Source organism: Cherax quadricarinatus, chromosome 14 (genome assembly GCF_038502225.1).
Source record: "Cherax quadricarinatus isolate ZL_2023a chromosome 14, ASM3850222v1, whole genome shotgun sequence".
Classification (NCBI taxonomy): domain Eukaryota; kingdom Metazoa; phylum Arthropoda; class Malacostraca; order Decapoda; family Parastacidae; genus Cherax; species Cherax quadricarinatus.
In genome coordinates this window covers 42,934,953-42,953,660 of record NC_091305.1, presented here as the reverse complement: position 1 = coordinate 42,953,660, position 18,708 = coordinate 42,934,953, and the positions used below count along the sequence as shown (strand labels likewise).

Below are 18,708 nucleotides of genomic sequence, written 5' to 3'. Positions count from 1 at the left end.
CTTAGCATACAACTAATCTTATAGTTTGATGATGTTTCACAACCTCTTACCCATGTAGTTATCTCAAACTGCCCAAGCGCCCCAACAATCTAGAATACCTGCTTTTCCAGACAACTTGAAGCTAAAGTACTGTGTCATCATGAAGGCGAGGTGGGGGAAGGTCACCATCTTGATGTTTGACAGTAATACACTCCTTCCTCCTACATCTACATGTGAAAGCTCTTACCTGTAATTATAAGCAAATAATAACAGTAATTCCAGGTACAGTGAGAGCCATAACTAAATATATTCGATGCAATAGAAGCTAATAACCACTTGGAACTGGAGAAGACACCTTCCTCCGTAAGCCATGCGTGTCGTAAGAGTCGACGAAAATGCTGGGAGCAAGGGGCTAGTAACCTCTTCTCCTGTATACATTACTAAATGTAAAAAGAAGAAAACCTTGTTGTTTTTTTTAGGTCACCCTGCCTCAGTGGGAGACGGCCGGTGCTTTAGGGAAACGATACTCGTCTAGAAACTTTAAGAATGATTGTTACTTTATAAATATTACATCATGAGACATACAAATCACCTCATGTTATAAGTATAAATTTAACCAATTTGTTATTCAAAGAAAAGAAAAACATTATGGAAACTTTTCTTCTCTGAGGCAACTTGTATGATGTTCCGTTTTTTCTGTCTTGGACGAATATCATCGTCGTACCTCGATTATTGACACTTTATAATCGTATGATGATGCTAATTAGTTAATAATATACAAGAATGTAATCAGAAAATATCATAAATAAAAATAACTGAAACATGGTAATAGTAACATTTCCTCAATGCGACACACACAGCTTGATAGAACAACGAGGATTACAAGACACGTACAAGAATCAACTTCTTGAGCTCCTCTTGTAGTTGCTCTTTTCAGTCTGTTAAGTTCGGTGATTAAGGAAACACGTTGGAGGAACGTCAATCACATCCTCCTCGTGCTGGTTCACACATCGTCTATCTTCACTACCGTCATCATATGTCAATTACCTCTTGCCACTGAAATACTGTCGTTTTCAAATTGGCAAACAGGAATTTCCAACGATATCAATCTGTCCCATGCACAATACTTGAGCTGTTGTTATCAGGACATGCATTCTTCAAAGGTCCTAAGTGGCCATTGGATTATGACACTCGTTATTGGTGAGCATTATATCCGAGTGTGATATAACAACCTCGGCGTGATGTGCCTTGGCTCCATAGTGATGTTCTCGCAAGGACGTGATGTTGTTGTCACCAGTGTTTCGTTCATCGCTCCAAGACCTTGTATAGTTGGTTGAAAGTATAATGTCGCAACAAATCTACATCATTATAATTCGCTTCATTATCTTCACTGTATCTCGATAAATATGTACAGACTGTAACCTGCGTCCAGCAATCAAATGAGATGGACTTAAAATATCGGGATTTTCGGATTCCCCAATGCACGTGAGACGATGATTGTTTACTCTGTTTTTCAACTTTGGTTAACTGTTTAAAATTCCTCTAAGCTAATCCTTTGTCTTAACAAAGTTTTCCTAAAACACTTGTTTTACAGCTTGACAGCGTTCACTGAAATCTCGCCAAAGAACTCGAGGTCGTATAAATTACCATGTACATACGCGACTCTGGAGAAATCGTCAAACATTTTTTTTCGAATTAAATAGATTAATCAAAAATTGTGATCCTGCTACGACGTTAGTGCTACTGTCCGATGATCATTTTCCTTGTGGCAGATCTTCACAATATTCTAACAAAAGCTTCCGCTGAGAGGTCAATAGCAGTTTCCAAATGAATAGTTCTTGTTACAGTACAAGTAACCAGACGTACATATGCATTAATGAAGAGGTTATCTGGAGTATTGGTCACTAAAAAAGGGACCACTATAATCAATTCCACCTGGAAACAATGTAAATTATACCATTGCACACGATAAAATTCAAGGCTATGTTCAGTTCTATGTATATAATTGCAACTGCTGAACTTCTGCAAATCGGTTTCTAAAACAGACTAAGTTACTGTTGTTGCATATCCATTGCAAAACAACTTCATAGTCTGACCATATAATAGATCCAGTAATAGGCGTAGACCATAAGGTGCTCCTGATATTTACAACAAGTTAACTCCAACATAAATAGCTGTAAGTTTTAATTGTGATGATATTCGCTCCTTCAAGGCAGATACTATGACTTTTTAATGAGTATACTACATGATTCTGCAATATATAAACAAGTAACAGCACCATACGCCTTTATAGAAGCATCGCAAAAGATATCACATTAAGAAAATTATTTTGTGCAACATTCCTAGGGAAATTTAGACAAGACAATTGTATAAAATCATCGACCATTTCTTCCCACTGAGCTTTTGTATACCCGGCAGTAGACCCTCGTCCCATTTTAATTTTAGTTTCAAAGCCTCTTGTATTGCCTTTTCCCTATAATGGTTATAGGACTTACTAGCACAAATGGTTCGAAACATTTTGAGACCTTTGAGAGTAAAGTATTTTTTTTTTAATTTAATGGGAATATGACTATTACTATCAGAATATCAGTTTAATCCCAAAATATTAGCACATCTGGTGACCTCATTCTCTGGAAAATCAACTTGACTGGTCATTTTTCATTGTATTGAATTACTGTTCCACTCTTTTAGGGGAATATTTGCTGCCTGCAATACTTTATTAGGTTCTTGATATATTAGCCTATTATCCTCCTCTTCCCTCTTAAGTATTCCTTGTCAATTATCGATAGAAAATTATTTCCACACAAAGTCTTAAAAACGGCTTTCTGAATTTTTCAGATTAGTATTAATATTAGCTTGGAGGAAGAAAGGAGAGGAAATAGCACTCATTAAGGCGCTTTTAAACTGTATATTTTGACAGGACTGTTAGGATCATAAGGATCTGCCGGCCAGAGAAACCTGGTATAGTCTCGGTCAGCGTCTTATAACCCCTACCCTGAGAAAAACTTGGCTAATATCTGCCGTAAAAGCATCCATTTGAGTTCCAGATTTGAGAACTACATCTCCTAGTTTCTCAGATAATGAGGGACCGGACATGTGACAGTCATTTAGACCAGCAACATTAGTACTTGTCCTCGCACTACAATTTAATGAGGACCTTAAAGAGGTTGTATTTGAATCTTTTTTAATTTTTAACTCCACATGCCGGATACAGTGTTTATAAATTCTAGCTTGAGTAGAAGGAGCTTCTTCTAAGAAGTAATTCTCCAGTTTGTAACTTATAATTTTATAGTGTCTAATAACTCTGATTGCCTGCTGAGATGATGGATGTATGCCCTCATATGATCAAAGACTATTCAATAATTAGTGTGGAAATTGGGTTTATTCAGATGTCACGACGACCTAACTAACCCATTACTCTTCTTGCCCATATTGCCCTTCTTGAGTTAATCGCCAGGGCCACCCATACTTGTATTTAATCCTATAGAATCTAAATCTAATAATTGTAAACAGGTTTCTCTATTTCATCAAGCAGAGATTTAACGTATTGGGGTACAAGTTCTGTAGAGATATTTATAGTCACTGCGGTTGTTGAGTTAACTAGTGACATATTATGAGGATGGGGGTTCATGCTGAAGGTCATATCACCTTCCGAAGTTTTCAACAAAGAAATTCCACCCTTTTTAATCATATTTCTAACAAAACATGAATAATAGTCACTTCCAATCAAAATTCCGACTGTTCCTCCTATATCTTGTTGAATATTGCTAATAATTATCCCAGTACTTGCTTGAGTTGAGCTCACTGCGTCACTTAAACTCTTAGTTGAGATTTTGTCAGGTAATCGATCCATGACAACTGCAGATACTCTCTTCTTGCGTCTTCTCAGCGCTTCTGTTATGTTTACATTATCATATTCTGAGTATGGATATCAGTCAAGCAGCCTGACAGTTTCGTCTGAATAGGGTTTTTAGGAGTGACAAACGAAGCTTTAAAATTACACGATCCCACAAACGTTTTTTGTCAGCCTTGATCAAATAATACAATGACTTATTTAAATGGATGTAAAGGAATGAAGATTCTCCTGTCACATCTCAAGTACAAATCCGCCTCTTTGAGGCCCATCGTTTTCTCGGCTTCTCTTTAAACTACTATGATGCTTTACAAATTATAATTATCACACAATAACAAGCTACTTTCATGAAAACCTTATGAATAATTATTACATTATAAATATTGTATCATGAGGCGTACAAGTCATCCCAGGTTAATAAGAATTAGTCTGATCAATTTGGTATTGATAGATAACAAAACCCATAATTTATATGATGGTTCCCTTTCATCGACCCAGGATGTATTCCACTGTATCTCTTGAACACTTTGCAATCACAAGATGATGCTAATTAATTAACAATATACTAAAATGTAATCAAATGGGAAAAATATGATTTCAAAACATGATATTCCCACGATTATGGCTGTATCAGACTTGTGAAAATACGCAGTCTTCACAGCATCATCTGCAACACCTCTAAATGAGAATTGCATCTGGCAGAGTAACCTGATGCATAGACTTTCTTACCTGCAGTGGTGAGAGGATGTGAGGGCAGAGACACGATGGCTCTGCGGCAGCAGCAGAGAAGATCGGGTCGAAGAGACGTCGTGTAACTGGGCTTCTATTAACATGTATTGTCTTACTAAATTACCCAGAAGATACTGCAAAATTAAAGCGGGAGTGTTCAGCAAGCAGTCCGCAAGACCCGTCGAACTCACGAAACTGAACTGAACTACCCAGTATTGTAGTGTATGTTACAATGTGACGGAAGTGAAGACGTACCCTCAACAGTTCCGCATATCAACACGTCACGTAGCTCACGAAATCGTAATGACACGACTGCAAACACGGGTGGGAATAGAACCCGCGGTCAGAGTCATAAAACTTCAAACCGACGCATTAGCTAGCTGGCACAGTGGCTAACGCGTCGGTCAGGAGTTTTATGATTCTCTGACCGCGGGTTCTATCCCCGCCCGTGGTATGGTACGTCACGTAGGTATAAATGAAAAAAAACATATAAACAAAATACTGATATACCAGCTTCGAACTATACACAACTTTAACATTAAGAAAATTTGATTTACCTCTAACAATTTACATTCGAAATGGTTGTAAAAATTACATGTAACACATGCAATCAATGTATATAAAAATTATATACAACACATGCAATCAATGTATATAAAAATTATATACAACACATGCAATCAATGTATATAAAAATTATATACAACACATGCAATCAATGTATATAAAAATTATATGCAACACATGCAATCAATGTATATAAAAATTATATACAACACATGCAATCAATGTATATAAAAATTATATACAACACATGCAATTAATGTATATATATAAATTATATGCAACACATGCAGTCAATGTATATAAAAATTATATACAACACACGCAATGTATATATATATATAAATTATATACAACACATGCAGTCAATGTATATATATATATAAATTATATACAACACATGCACTCAGTGTATATATATAAATTACATACAAATGCAGTCACTGTATATATATATATATATATAAATTATATACAACACATGCAGTCAATGAAAATAACAGAATACTGACGACATGAAACTGTATCCATCTGCATCTTCAAGAATTACACTTTCCCTGGAGGGTGTTCCGGGGGTCACCGCCCCTGCGGCCCGGGCCATCATCTGGAGGGTGTTCCGGGTATCACCGCCCCCGCAGCCTGGGCCATCACCTGGAGGGTGTTTCGGGGGTCACCGCCCCCACGGCCCGGGCCATCACCAGTTTATAAAACTTAGGTGACTTCTTATCAGAAAATTATTTGGAAGTTAGGGAATTAATGTGACTTGATGAGAAACCAAATTATTCTTCTCCTCACCGCTACTCAGTATTTGTGCGTTTATCTGCTTACCGGGTTCTCCTAGAATATATACTCCGAGGCGTATAATTATATATATATATATATATATATATATATATATATATATATATATATATATATATATATATATATAGGGGGTGTGTGGACCAGGTGTTTACAGTGAAACATATAAGTGAACAGTATTTAGATAAGGCTAAAGAGGTCTTTGTGGCATTTATGGATTTGGAAAAGGCGTATGACAGGGTGGATAGGGGGGCAATGTGGCAGATGTTGCAAGTGTATGGTGTAGGAGGTAGGTTACTGAAAGCAATGAAGAGTTTTTACGAGGATAGTGAGGCTCAAGTTAGAGTATGTAGAAAAGAGGGAAATTTTTTCCCAGTAAAAGTAGGCCTTAGACAAGGATGTGTGATGTCACCGTGGTTGTTTCATATATTTATAGATGGGGTTGTAAGAGAAGTAAATGCGAGGGTCTTGGCAAGAGGCGTGGAGTTAAAAGATAAAGAATCACACACAGGGTGGGAGTTGTCACAGCTGCTCTTTGCTGATGACACTGTGCTCTTGGGAGATTCTGAAGAGAAGCTGCAGAGATTGGTGGATGAATTTGGTAGGGTGTGCAAAAGAAGAAAATTAAAGGTGAATACAGGAAAGAGTAAGGTTATGAGGATAACAAAAAGATTAGGTGATGAAAGATTGAATATCAGATTGGAGGGAGAGAGTATGGAGGAGGTGAACGTATTCAGATATTTGGGAGTGGACGTGTCAGCGGATGGGTCTATGAAAGATGAGGTGAATCATAGAATTGATGAGGGAAAAAGAGTGAGTGGTGCACTTAGGAGTCTGTGGAGACAGAGAACTTTGTCCTTGGAGGCAAAGAGGGGAATGTATGAGAGTATAGTTTTACCAACGCTCTTATATGGGTGTGAAGCATGGGTGATGAATGTTGCAGCGAGGAGAAGGCTGGAGGCAGTGGAGATGTCATGTCTGAGGGCAATGTGTGGTGTGAATATAATGCAGAGAATTCGTAGTTTGGAAGTTAGGAGGAGGTGCGGGATTACCAAAACTGTTGTCCAGAGGGCTGAGTAAGGGTTGTTGAGGTGGTTCGGACATGTAGAGAGAATGGAGCGAAACAGAATAACTTCAAGAGTGTATCAGTCTGTAGTGGAAGGAAGGCGGGGTAGGGGTCGGCCTAGGAAGGGTTGGAGGGAGGGGGTAAAGGAGGTTTTGTGTGCGAGGGGCTTGGACTTCCAGCAGGCATGCGTGAGCGTGTTTGATAGGAGTGAATGGAGACAAATGGTTTTTAATACTTGACGTGCTGTTGGAGTGTGAGCAAAGTAACATTTATGAAGGGATTCAGGGAAACCGGCAGGCCGGACTTGAGTCCTGGAGATGGGAAGTACAGTGCCTGCACTCTGAAGGAGGGGTGTTAATGTTGCAGTTTAAAAACTGTAGTGTAAAGCACCCTTCTGGCAAGACAGTGATGGAGTGAATGATGGTGAAAGTTTTTCTTTTTCGGGCCACCCTGCCTTGGTGGGAATCGGCCAGTGTAATAATAAATAAATAAAATATATATATATATATATATATATATATATATAATGTGTGGCGAATAGGCAGAACTTGCGATCTTGGCTTAAATAGCAACGCTCATCTTGCCATATAGGACAAGTGAAAATTTGTGTATGCAATAATTTCGCCAAATTCATTCTGAACGTAACGAAAAAAATATATTTCATTGTGTTTGTTTATTATTAAATTATTGTAAACGAATTTAATATATATTTAGCTGGGTTAAACTAAAATAAATTGCGCTTGTTATAATAAGGTTAAGTAAGTTTTCTAAGACACTTTTGGCGCAAAATTATAATTTTTTACATTAACATTACTGAAAGAAATATATCTCCAAACGTATAAGAGAACTTCTTTTAAACGATTTAATTTTAAATGAGTTGTTGCTAATTCACCAGTTTTACATATTCGGCACATTATATATATATATATATATATATATATATATATATATATATATATATATATATATATATATATATATATATATATGAACCTAACGAAAAAAACATATTTCACTGTGTTTAGTATTAAATTATTTAGTATTAAATTACATTAACATTAATGAAAAATATATATCTTTAAACGTATAAGAGAAAATTTTAGGAAGGACTTAATTTTAAATGAGTTCTTGCTAATTGACCAGTTTTACATATTGGGCACGACATATATATATATATATATATATATATATATATATATATATATATATATATATATATATATATATATATATATATATATATATAATGTCGTGCCGAATAGGCAGAACTTGCCATCTTGGCTTAAATAGCAACGCTCATCTTGCCATATAGGACAAGTGAAAATTTGTGTATGCAATAATTTCGCCAAAATCATTCTGAACCTAACGAAAAAAAAAAATTCACTGTGTTTGTTTAGTATTAAATTATTGTAAACAAATTTAAAATATATTTAGTTGGGTTAGGCTAAAATAAATTGTTCTTGCTATAATAAGGTTAGGTAAGTTTTCTAAGATTCTTTTGGAGCAAAATTAAAAATTCTTACATTAACATTAATGAAAAAAATATATCTTTAAACGTATAAGAGAAAATTTTAGAAAGGACTTAATTTTAAATGAGTTCTTACTAATTGACCAGTTTTACATATTCGGCACGACATATATATATATATATATATATATATATATATATATATATATATATATATATATATATATATATATATATATATATATAAGGATTTACATTTATGTCTGTTAAAGAACAGGCTATATACATCCAAGTGTAGATAACAGGTTTTAAAAACCCTATTAACCAGCCAACCAAGTTTATCTGTTTGCGGATTGATAAAGAATCAGACATATGCATCACTACGGTATCTTTACTTAAAGACAACACGCCGTCCAATGACGTTTTAAATTAAATGCAAAGATAATTTTCGAAGACAGTAGATGAAATATTCAGTGGCTTAACCTTCCTGAACTACTTGTGTGTGTGTGTGTGTGTGTGTGTGTGTGTGTGTGTGTGTGTGTGTGTGTGTGTGTGTGTGTGTGTGTGTGATTGCTGCTAGCGCTGCATCTGCTGTTGAGGGCCAGCTGATGCCACAGTGGCCTTCCCATTGCTGCTAACGATGTGTTCTTAATTATCATAACGTTGGTACTAATCTGTGTATGCTTTTAGTGTTGTTGTTGCTACAGCTACTGATGTTGGCAGTGTTGTTGCTAGACTGGTTGTAACTGCTGGTGATTGTTGCATCTCTGTTGTTGCTAGACTGCTTGTAACTGCTGGAGACAGTGTGGCATCTCTGATTGTTGTTCTTAGTCTAGTGGTAACTGCTGGTGATTGTGTTGCATCTCTGTTGTTGCTAGACTGGTTGTATCTGCTGGTGATTGTTGCATCTCTGTTGTTGCTAGACTGGTTGTAGCTGCTGGTGATTGTTGCATCTCTGTTGTTGCTAGACTGGTTGTAGCTGCTGGTGATTGTTGCATCTCTGTTGTTGCTAGACTGGTTGTAGCTGCTGGTGATTGTTGCATCTCTGTTGTTGCTAGACTGGTTGTAGCTGCTGGTGACTGTGTTGCTTTTGTTGCTATTGTTGCTGCTTTTTTACTATTGTTGCTTCTCTTACTTCTGTTGCTTCTTTTACAACTTTTATCTGTGACTAGTGTTGCCTCTCTTAATAGTGATGCCTCTCTTCTATTGCCTCTATTACTATTGATGCTTTTGTTACTGTTGATGCTTTATTTACTGCTGTTCCTTCTTTTGCTACTGATACTTCCGTTACTAGTTGATTTTGCTATTGCTGTTGCTTCTGTTACTAGTATTCTGTTACTAGTATAGTTGTTTCTTTTGTTGCTTGTTACTGTTGTTGCTTGGAACTCTTGTTACTTTTTGCTGTTGTTGCTTTTAATATTTGTTGCTTTCAACTTTTGTTGCTTTTATCTTTTGTTACTCCTCATTGTTATTGTTGCTGTTACATACTGTTATTGCATATGTAATATATGTTGCAATTAATGCTACTGTTAGTGCTGTTCAATCAGTTACTACTGTGAATTTTTTATTACTGCTGCTGCTGCTGCTGCTTGTGTTTGTTACTGTTGCATGTGCTAATGTTGTTCCTTCTGTTATTGTTGTTGGCTTTTTAATTACTGAGTACGTTTCTTTTTGCATCTGTTACTGCAGTTACTTCTGTTACTTTTTTCTTTTGTTATTACTGTTGCTTCTGTTACTGAAGATACTATTTGTTATGTTTCATCTGTTAATGCTGTTGATATTTTAGCTGCTGTTGTTATTGAAGCTAATATTGGATAGTTTACTTTTTATGTTGCTGTTGTTGTTACTGTTGTTGCTGCTACTGCTGTTGCTGCTTCTGTTACTGCTATTTTTCTAACATCTTTTGTTTTTTTTATACTACTGTCACTTCTGTTACTATTGATTCTGTTACCATGATTGTTTCTGATACGGAAGTTGCCTTTGCACTTTCCTCTGTTAATTCTGTTGCTTCTGTAACTCTTGTTGCCTCTGTTACTACCAGTGCTACAATAAATGTTTTTTGCTTCTGTTGCTGCTTATGCTGTTGTCACTGATGCTGTTGCGGTTGTTGCGTCTGTTGCTTTTGGTAGCTGCTGATGCTACTGTAGCTTCTGTTGCATCAGTTAGTGCTGTTGCTGCTGCTGCTGGATATGTGAGTGGCAGACAAGCACCTGGACACCCAGCTGGTGTTGAGTGGCAGACAAGCACCTGGACACCCAGCTGGTGTTGAGTGGCAGACAAGCACCTGGACACCCAGCTGGTGTTGAGTGGCAGACAAGCACCTGGACACCCAGCTGGTGTTGAGTGGCAGACAAGCACCTGGACACCCAGCTGGTGTTGAGTGGCAGACAAGCACCTGGACACCCAGCTGGTGTTGAGTGGCAGACAAGCACCTGGACACCCAGCTGGTGTTGAGTGAAGGAGGAGACGATCGATAAGCAATTTGCATAATCGTTCATGTTCCTATTTAGTGAGGTATTGTGAGACCTGGAAGCTAGCTCTAGTGTGGCATGGTAATGGCGCAAGCTAGCTCTGATGTGGCACGGTGATGGTGCAAGCTAGCTCTGATGTGGCATAGTGATGATGCAAGCTAGCTCTGGTGTGGCACAGTGATGGTGCAAGCTAGCTCTGGAGTGGCAGTGTGATGATGCAAGGTAGCTCTGGTGTGGCATAGTGATGGTGCAAGCTAGCTCTGGTGTGGCATGGTGATGGCGCAAGCTGACTCTGGTGTGGCACGGTGATTACGCACGCTAGCTCTGGGGTGGCTCTGCGATGGTGCAAGCTAGCTCTGGGGTGGTTCTGTGACGGTGTAAGCCATGTCTAGTGAGGTTCTGTGATGGTGTAAGCCATCTCTAGTGAGGTTCTGTGATGGTGTAAGCCAGCTCTAGTGAGGCTCTGTGATGGTGTAAGCCATCTCTAGTGAGGGTCTGTGATGGTGTAAGCCAGATGTAGTCAGGTTCTGTGATGATGCAAGCCAGCTCTAGTGAGGTTCTGGGATGGTGTAAGCCATCTCTAGTGAGGTTCTGTGATGATGCAAGCCAGCTGTAGTGAGGTACTGTGATGGTGTAAGCCATCTCTAGTGAGGTTCTGTGATGATGCAAGCCAGCTCTAGTGAGGTTCTGTGATGATGTAAGCCATCTCTAGTGAGGCTCTGTGATGGTGTAAGCCATCTCTAGTGAGGTTCTGTGATGGTGTAAGCCAGATCTAGTCAGGTTGTGTGATGCAAGCCAGCTCTAGTGAGGTTCTGGGATGGTGTAAGCCATCTCTAATGAGGCTCTGTGATAGTGTAAGCCGGCTCTAGTGAGGTTCTGTGATGGTGTCAGCCAGCTCTAGTCAGGTTCTATGACGGTGTAAGCCTGCTCTGGTTGCAACCAGTGACGGCAAAAGACAGCTGTGGTAATGGTATGTGATAGTACACATGCACTGTTTTGATAATTTGTGATGGTACAACGTAGCTGTTATGTTAGTTTTTATCAGTATAAGTCATCTTCAGCAACATTATGTACTCAACTAGTATTCACCAGAAGAAGACCTCTATATTTAAATATTAACTTGTCATTATCCTCGAGTACATCTGTAAACTCAGTACTAACCACGAAATAAATTCTCCAGGAAATTCTGCAATAGTAGCCATGTATATATCAGGTATATATATTTCTTTCAATGTATTGCCGGGAATCGAACCTGTGGGTATGTCTGTGCGAAACCTGAGCCCTAGTAGATAAACAGTAGATAAACACTCGTTAAGTTAGCAGGCGTCACGGTCTGTAATATAAAACGCAAGGTTTTTCTTGATAAACAAGAAACCTGTGCAAGCGTTTTATTTATCAACATATCGGGTTACTAAATCATTTATTCAAGTTTTGTTTGATATCTGTACCCGACTACCAGATTTTAATGAAGTTAGGTACGTTCATTCCGAGTTTTCAGTGTACACGTTTCTGAAATTATAACAATATTCAGCTCAGATAACGCCTCCGTAAATGCAAGGTAAGAGCAGTTGCTCGCCTCAGACTTAGTCAGATATTTGCACTTTGAGTTGCATTATTTTTTATGTATATTATGAGCGAATATTCTGTTAATGTGTATTACAGTCTAGTGTTATTCTTGCAGAGATGCTGCAGCCTCTACACTGAGCTAACCCTGCAACAAGAGATCCCTGGCGGGTAAGAAATGTCGAGATTTTATATTCTGCATGTTATATATATATATATATATATATATATATATATATATATATATATATATATATATATATATATATATATATATATATTTTATATATAATTTTTCATAATTATACAATGTGTAGTGTATTAAGATTTAATTTGTGTATTAACCGATTTTTGTTTGTGGGGGTCGATACTCGGCTCCTGGTGCAGCCTCCTAAACCAGACTGACCGGCATCACAGATTTTTGGCCATTCGGACCTCATAATATCTAGTCATGAAGCTGTGCATTGAATTTGCCTCCACCACTGCCTCGTCTAAGTCATTTCATTTTTCAACCACAAAACTATAGAATACTTAAGGCTCATCAACGTTTTTAATATATGCCTATGTCTCACTTTATCATGGTCCTCTTTAATTAGTTTCTTCCTATCTGTCCTATCAGTTCTTCTTAAGATTTTGCAATTATCAGTCATGTCACTTCTTGTCTCGACTAAAGTCGCCAGGTTAATTTCTTCCAACATCTCATAGTCCATTTTTCGAGTTTCACATACCTGACCAGGTGTGGAATCCAGACTGGAACCGCATACTCAATGGTCGACCAAACACTTGTCATAAGATTCTGAAGGGTTCTTTATTATAGTTACTGAATGCTGTTCTAAGTTTCCTTAACCTGCATATGCCGCTGCCGTTATATGGTGATATAGTAATTGATATACTCGCCTCCAGGTCTTCTTCACTTCGACATTTGCAGAATCTCTCTGCCCGTGCTGTACTCAGTGTTCGGTCTTTCCTCTCCCTCAACGACACGTGACCTTATGCATTTCTTTGAGATGAACTCAAAGAGCCATTTCTTTGATCACGGACTCTTGAAGTATCTCTGGAGTTTATCACGGTATCAGTCCCCTCTGGTACTCATTCATGAATCTTAGACTAGTGGCCCTAACACTGATCCTTACGGTACCCCCACTTCGGATGTTCCTTCCCATACTGTTATTCTCTGCTTTTTCTCGTACATTCACTGGATCACTCTGTCTTTTATCACAGATTGTTCTTCTAATTTCTCTACTAATTTTTGGTGTGATACTGCATCAAATGCTTTCTTTGTGACTCTGTCGTCGATTTCAAACGCATTCGTGAAAAGTTATTTTCCAACCCTAAATTCGTTCAGTATTTCTGAAGTAAATTGTCTTCTCTCCAAGTGCTCCAATATATTTTTCCTTACTATCTTCTCCTGAAAGTTTGACAGAATGTATGTTAGAGATACTGGCCAGTAATTCAAAGGTTTCTTGTCTGTCTCTCTTCTAAGAATTAGGGATCACATTTACCCTTTTCCAATTTTCTGGCAGCTGGCCTAATTGGAGAGATTACTTGAATTCCTTTCTTACTGAGTTACGTGTGTGGGAGTGTGTGTGTGTGTGTGTGTGTGTGTGTGTGTGTGTGTGTGTGTGTGTGTGTGTGTGTGTGTGTGTGTGTGTGTGCGTGTGTGCGTGTGTGTGTGTGCGTGCGTGTGTGTGTGTGTGTGTGTGTGTGTGTGTGTGTGTGTGTGTGTGTGTGTGTGCGTGCGCGCGTGTGTGTGTGTGTGTGTGTGTGTGTGTGTACACTCACCTAGTTGTGGTTGCAGGGGCCGATTCACAGCTCCTGGCCCCGCCTCTTCACTGGTCGCTATTATGTCACTCTTCGTGCTCCATGAGCTTTATCATACCTCTTTACTTTCCAGACTATTCCACTTTCAAGCAACTCTGTGACTGAAGAAATAATTCCGAACATCCCTGTGATTCATCTGAGTCTTCAACTTACAATTCTGACCCCCTTTTGCTGTTTCCCATCTCTGGAACAGCCTGTCTCCGTCCACCTTGTCAATTCCTCTCAGTATTTTATATGTCGTTATCATATCCCCCCTATCTCTCCTCTCCTCCAGTGTCGTCAGGTAGATTTCCCTGAACCTCTCCTAGTAAGTCATGCCCCTTAGGTCCGGGACTAGTCTTGTTGCAAACCTTAGCACTTTCTCTAATTTCCTTACGTGCTTGGCGGTGTGGGTTACAAACTGATGCTGCATACTCCAATAAGGGCCTGACGTACACAGTGTACAGGGTTCTATACTATTCCTTATTGAGATGTCGGAATGCTGTTCTTAAGTTTGCTAGGCGCCCATATGCTGCAGCAGTTATATGGTTGATGTGAGCCTTAGCAGATGTGTCCGGTACTATACTCACCCCAAGATCCTTTTCTTTGTATGAGGTTTATAGTCTCTGGCTCTCTAGACCGTACTCCGTCTGCGATCGTCTTTGTCCTTCCCCAATCTTCATGACTTTGCACTAAGTGCAAAGTCATGAAGATTCTGGACCAGGCCTGCAGCCTGACCAGATCCCTCTGTAGTTCTGCCTGGCCCTCGTCCGATTGAATTCTTCTCATTAACTTCACATCTGCAAACAGGGACACTTCTGAGTCTATTCATTCCATCATGTCGTTTACATATTCCAGAAACAGCACAGGTCCTAGGACAGACCCTTGTGGAACCCCGCTCGTCACAGGCGCCCACTCTGAAACCTCGTCACGTACCATGACTCGCCGAGGTCTTCCCGGCAGATATTCCCTGATCCATTGCAGTGCCTTCCCTGTTATACCTGCTTTGTCCTCCAGCTTTTGCACTAATCTCTTGTGTTGAACTGTGTCAAAAGTCTTCTTAAAGTCCAAGAAAACGTAGTCTACCCACCTGTCTCTCTCTTGTCTTACTACTGTCACCCTGTGTGATGAATGGTTTGAAAAACCGACAAGTTGAAGATTGAGACACTTATGCAGCATATGGGAATCTTTATTCAGGAAACGTTTCGCCACACAGTGGCTTCATCAGTCCAATACAAAGAGGAAGGCGTAAGGAGAGGAGGAGTATGAGGTAATCAGTCCCTCAGCCTGGAGTCGATGTGTTCAGTCCATCAATCTTGTAGAATGTACAGCATAGGGCCGTAGACGTGGCTTATATACTGTAGTGAGGTGACTTGAAGCAGACGGAGGCGGGGTCATAGTGGTATCATCCACTAGTCGAAGTAGGTCTTTGTCCAAAGGTTGAACAAGCGTTGAAGAATTCTTTGTAAGAAGATCCCATGATGCTGCAGTGTCTGACAGTTGTGATGAATGGTTTGAAAAACCGACAAGTTGAAGATTGAGACACTTATGCAGCATATGGGAATCTTTATTCAGGAAACGTTTCGCCACACAGTGGCTTCATCAGTCCAATACAAAGAGGAAGGCGTAAGGAGAGGAGGAGTATGAGGTAATCAGTACCACTATGACCCCGCCTCCGTCTGCTTCAAGTCACCTCACTACAGTATATAAGCCACGTCTACGGCCCTATGCTGTACATTCTACAAGAATGATGGACTGAACACATCGACTCCAGGCTGAGGGACTGATTACCTCATACTCCTCCTCTCCTTACGCCTTCCTCTTTGTATTGGACTGATGAAGCCACTGTGTGGCGAAACGTTTCCTGAATAAAGATTCCCATATGCTGCATAAGTGTCTCAATCTTCAACTTGTCGGTTTTTCAAACCATTCATCACAACTGTCAGACACTGCAGCATCATGGGATCTTCTTACAAAGAATTCTTCAACGCTTGTTCAACCTTTGGACAAAGACCTACTTCGACTAGTGGATGATACCACTATGACCCCGCCTCCGTCTGCTTCAAGTCACCTCACTACAGTATATAAGCCACGTCTACGGCCCTATGCTGTACATTCTACAAGATTGATGGACTGAACACATCGACTCCAGGCTGAGGGACTGATTACCTCATACTCCTCCTCTCCTTACGCCTTCCTCTTTGTATTGGACTGATGAAGCCACTGTGTGGCGAAACGTTTCCTGAATAAAGATTCCCATATGCTGCATAAGTGTCTCAATCTTCAACTTGTCGGTTTTTCAAACCATTCATCACAACTGTCAGACACTGCAGCATCATGGGATCTTCTTACAAAGAATTCTTCAACGCTTGTTCAACCTTTGGACAAAGACCTACTTCGACTAGTGGATGATACCACTATGACCCCGCCTCCGTCTGCTTCAAGTCACCTCACTACAGTATATAAGCCACGTCTACGGCCCTATGCTGTACATTCTACAAGATTGATGGACTGAACACATCGACTCCAGGCTGAGGGACTGATTACCTCATACTCCTCCTCTCCTTACGCCTTCCTCTTTGTATTGGACTGATGAAGCCACTGTGTGGCGAAACGTTTCCTGAATAAAGATTCCCATATGCTGCATAAGTGTCTCAATCTTCTACTGTCACCCTGTCATAGAACTTCAGTAGGTTTGTAACACAGAGTTTCCCATCCCTGAAACCGTGCTAGTTGATAAACTCATTCCTTTCTAGGTGCTCTACCACCTTCTTCATTACTTTGCATTCTATACATGTCAGTGACACTGGTCTCTAGTTTAATGCTTCGTGTCTGTCTACTTTTTTTTTTAAACTGTGACTACATCTGCTCTCTTCCATGCCTCAGGTAGTCGCCCTGTTTCGATAGATGTGTTGAAGATTGTTGTTAGTGGTACGCAGAGCGCCTCTCCTCCCTCTCTCAGGACCCATGGAGAGATGTTATCTGGCCCCATCGCCTTTGAGATATCTAGCTCACTTAGCAACCTCTTCACTTCTTCCTCGGTTGTATGTATTTTGTCCAACACTTGATGCTGTACCTCACCTCTCCATCTTTCTGGAATCCCTTCTGTCTCCTCTGTGAACACTTCTTTGAATCTCATGTTGAATTCCTCACATACTTTTCGGTCGTTTCTCGTGATCTCCCCTTCTCCCCTCCTTACTTCCTGACCCTGATTACCTGGTTCTTGACTGTTGTTTTCCTGCTGACGTGGCTATAAAACAGCCTCGGGTCAAATTTGGCTTTTGCTGCTGCTTCATTTTGGGTTTGTCGTTGGGACTCCCTTCTTACCTGTGCATATTCATTTCTGGCTTTACGACTGCTCTCGTAATTCTCCTGGGTACTTTGTCTTCTATACTTCTTCTATTCTATAACACACTTAGCCTCTCTACACCTTTGTGTGAACCAAGGGATGATCCTGGTTTTCTCGTCATTTCTGTTACCCTTGGGAACAAACCTCTCCTCAGCTTCCTTGCATATTGTTGTCACATATTTCATCATCTCATTTACTGACTTCCCTGCCAGTTCTCTGTCCCACTGAACCTCGTGCAGGAAATTCTTCATGCCTGTGTAATCCTCTCTCTTGTAATTTAGCTTCATCCGTCCTGCCCTTCCTGCTTGCCTCTACATTCGTAACTCTACTATGTATTCGAAGCTCAGAACCACGTGGTCACTGGCCACTAGGGGACTTTCATATGTGATGTCTTCAATATCTGCACTACTCAAGGTGTATACTAGGTCTAGTCTTGCTGGTTCGTCCTCTCCTCTCTCTCTGGTAGTGTCCCTCGTGTTGGTAGATGAGGTTTTCCAGTACCACCTTCATCATCATAGCCATCCATGTTTCTGGGCGCCCATGTGACTCCAGGTTCTCAAGTCAATTTCCTTGTGATTGAAGTCACCCACATTCAGTAGCTTTGCCCTACTCACATGAGCCCTTCTGGCCACTTTAGCCAATGTGTCAACCATCACTCTGCTATTCTCATCATGTGTGTGTGTATGTGTGTGTGTGTGTGTGTGTGTGTGTGTGTGCGTGTGTGTGTGTGCGTGTGTGTGTGTGTACTCATCTATTTGTGGTTGCAAGGGTTGAGACTCAGCTCCTGGCCCGGTCTCTTCACTGACCACTACTGGGTCCTCCCTCTCCTTGCTCCATGAGCTTTTTCATACCTCGTCATAAAACTATGTATGGTTCCTGCCTCCATTACATCACTTGCCAGTGTATTCCACTTCCTGACAACTCTATGGCTGAAGAAATACTTCCTAACATACCTTTAACTCATCTGAGTCTTCAACTTCCAATTGTGATCCCTTCTTTCTGTGTCCCATCTCTGGAACATCCTGTCCCTGTCCACCTTATCTATTCCTCAGAGTATTTTGTATG

At 39.9% G+C, this 18,708-nt stretch overlaps 1 protein-coding gene across 4 annotated transcripts in view; it reads left to right on the top strand.

Annotated features, from left to right (window-relative positions):
* LOC128694851 (uncharacterized) overlaps positions 1–18,708 on the top strand; it is a 1,130,786-nt gene that overhangs the window by 194,123 nt on the left and 917,955 nt on the right. For all 4 annotated transcript variants that reach the window (XM_053785203.2, XM_053785209.2, XM_053785218.2 and 1 more), the window contains exon 2: positions 12,613–12,665. The gene's annotated coding sequence lies outside the window, so the exon portion shown is untranslated. The remainder of the gene's footprint in view (positions 1–12,612; positions 12,666–18,708) is intronic.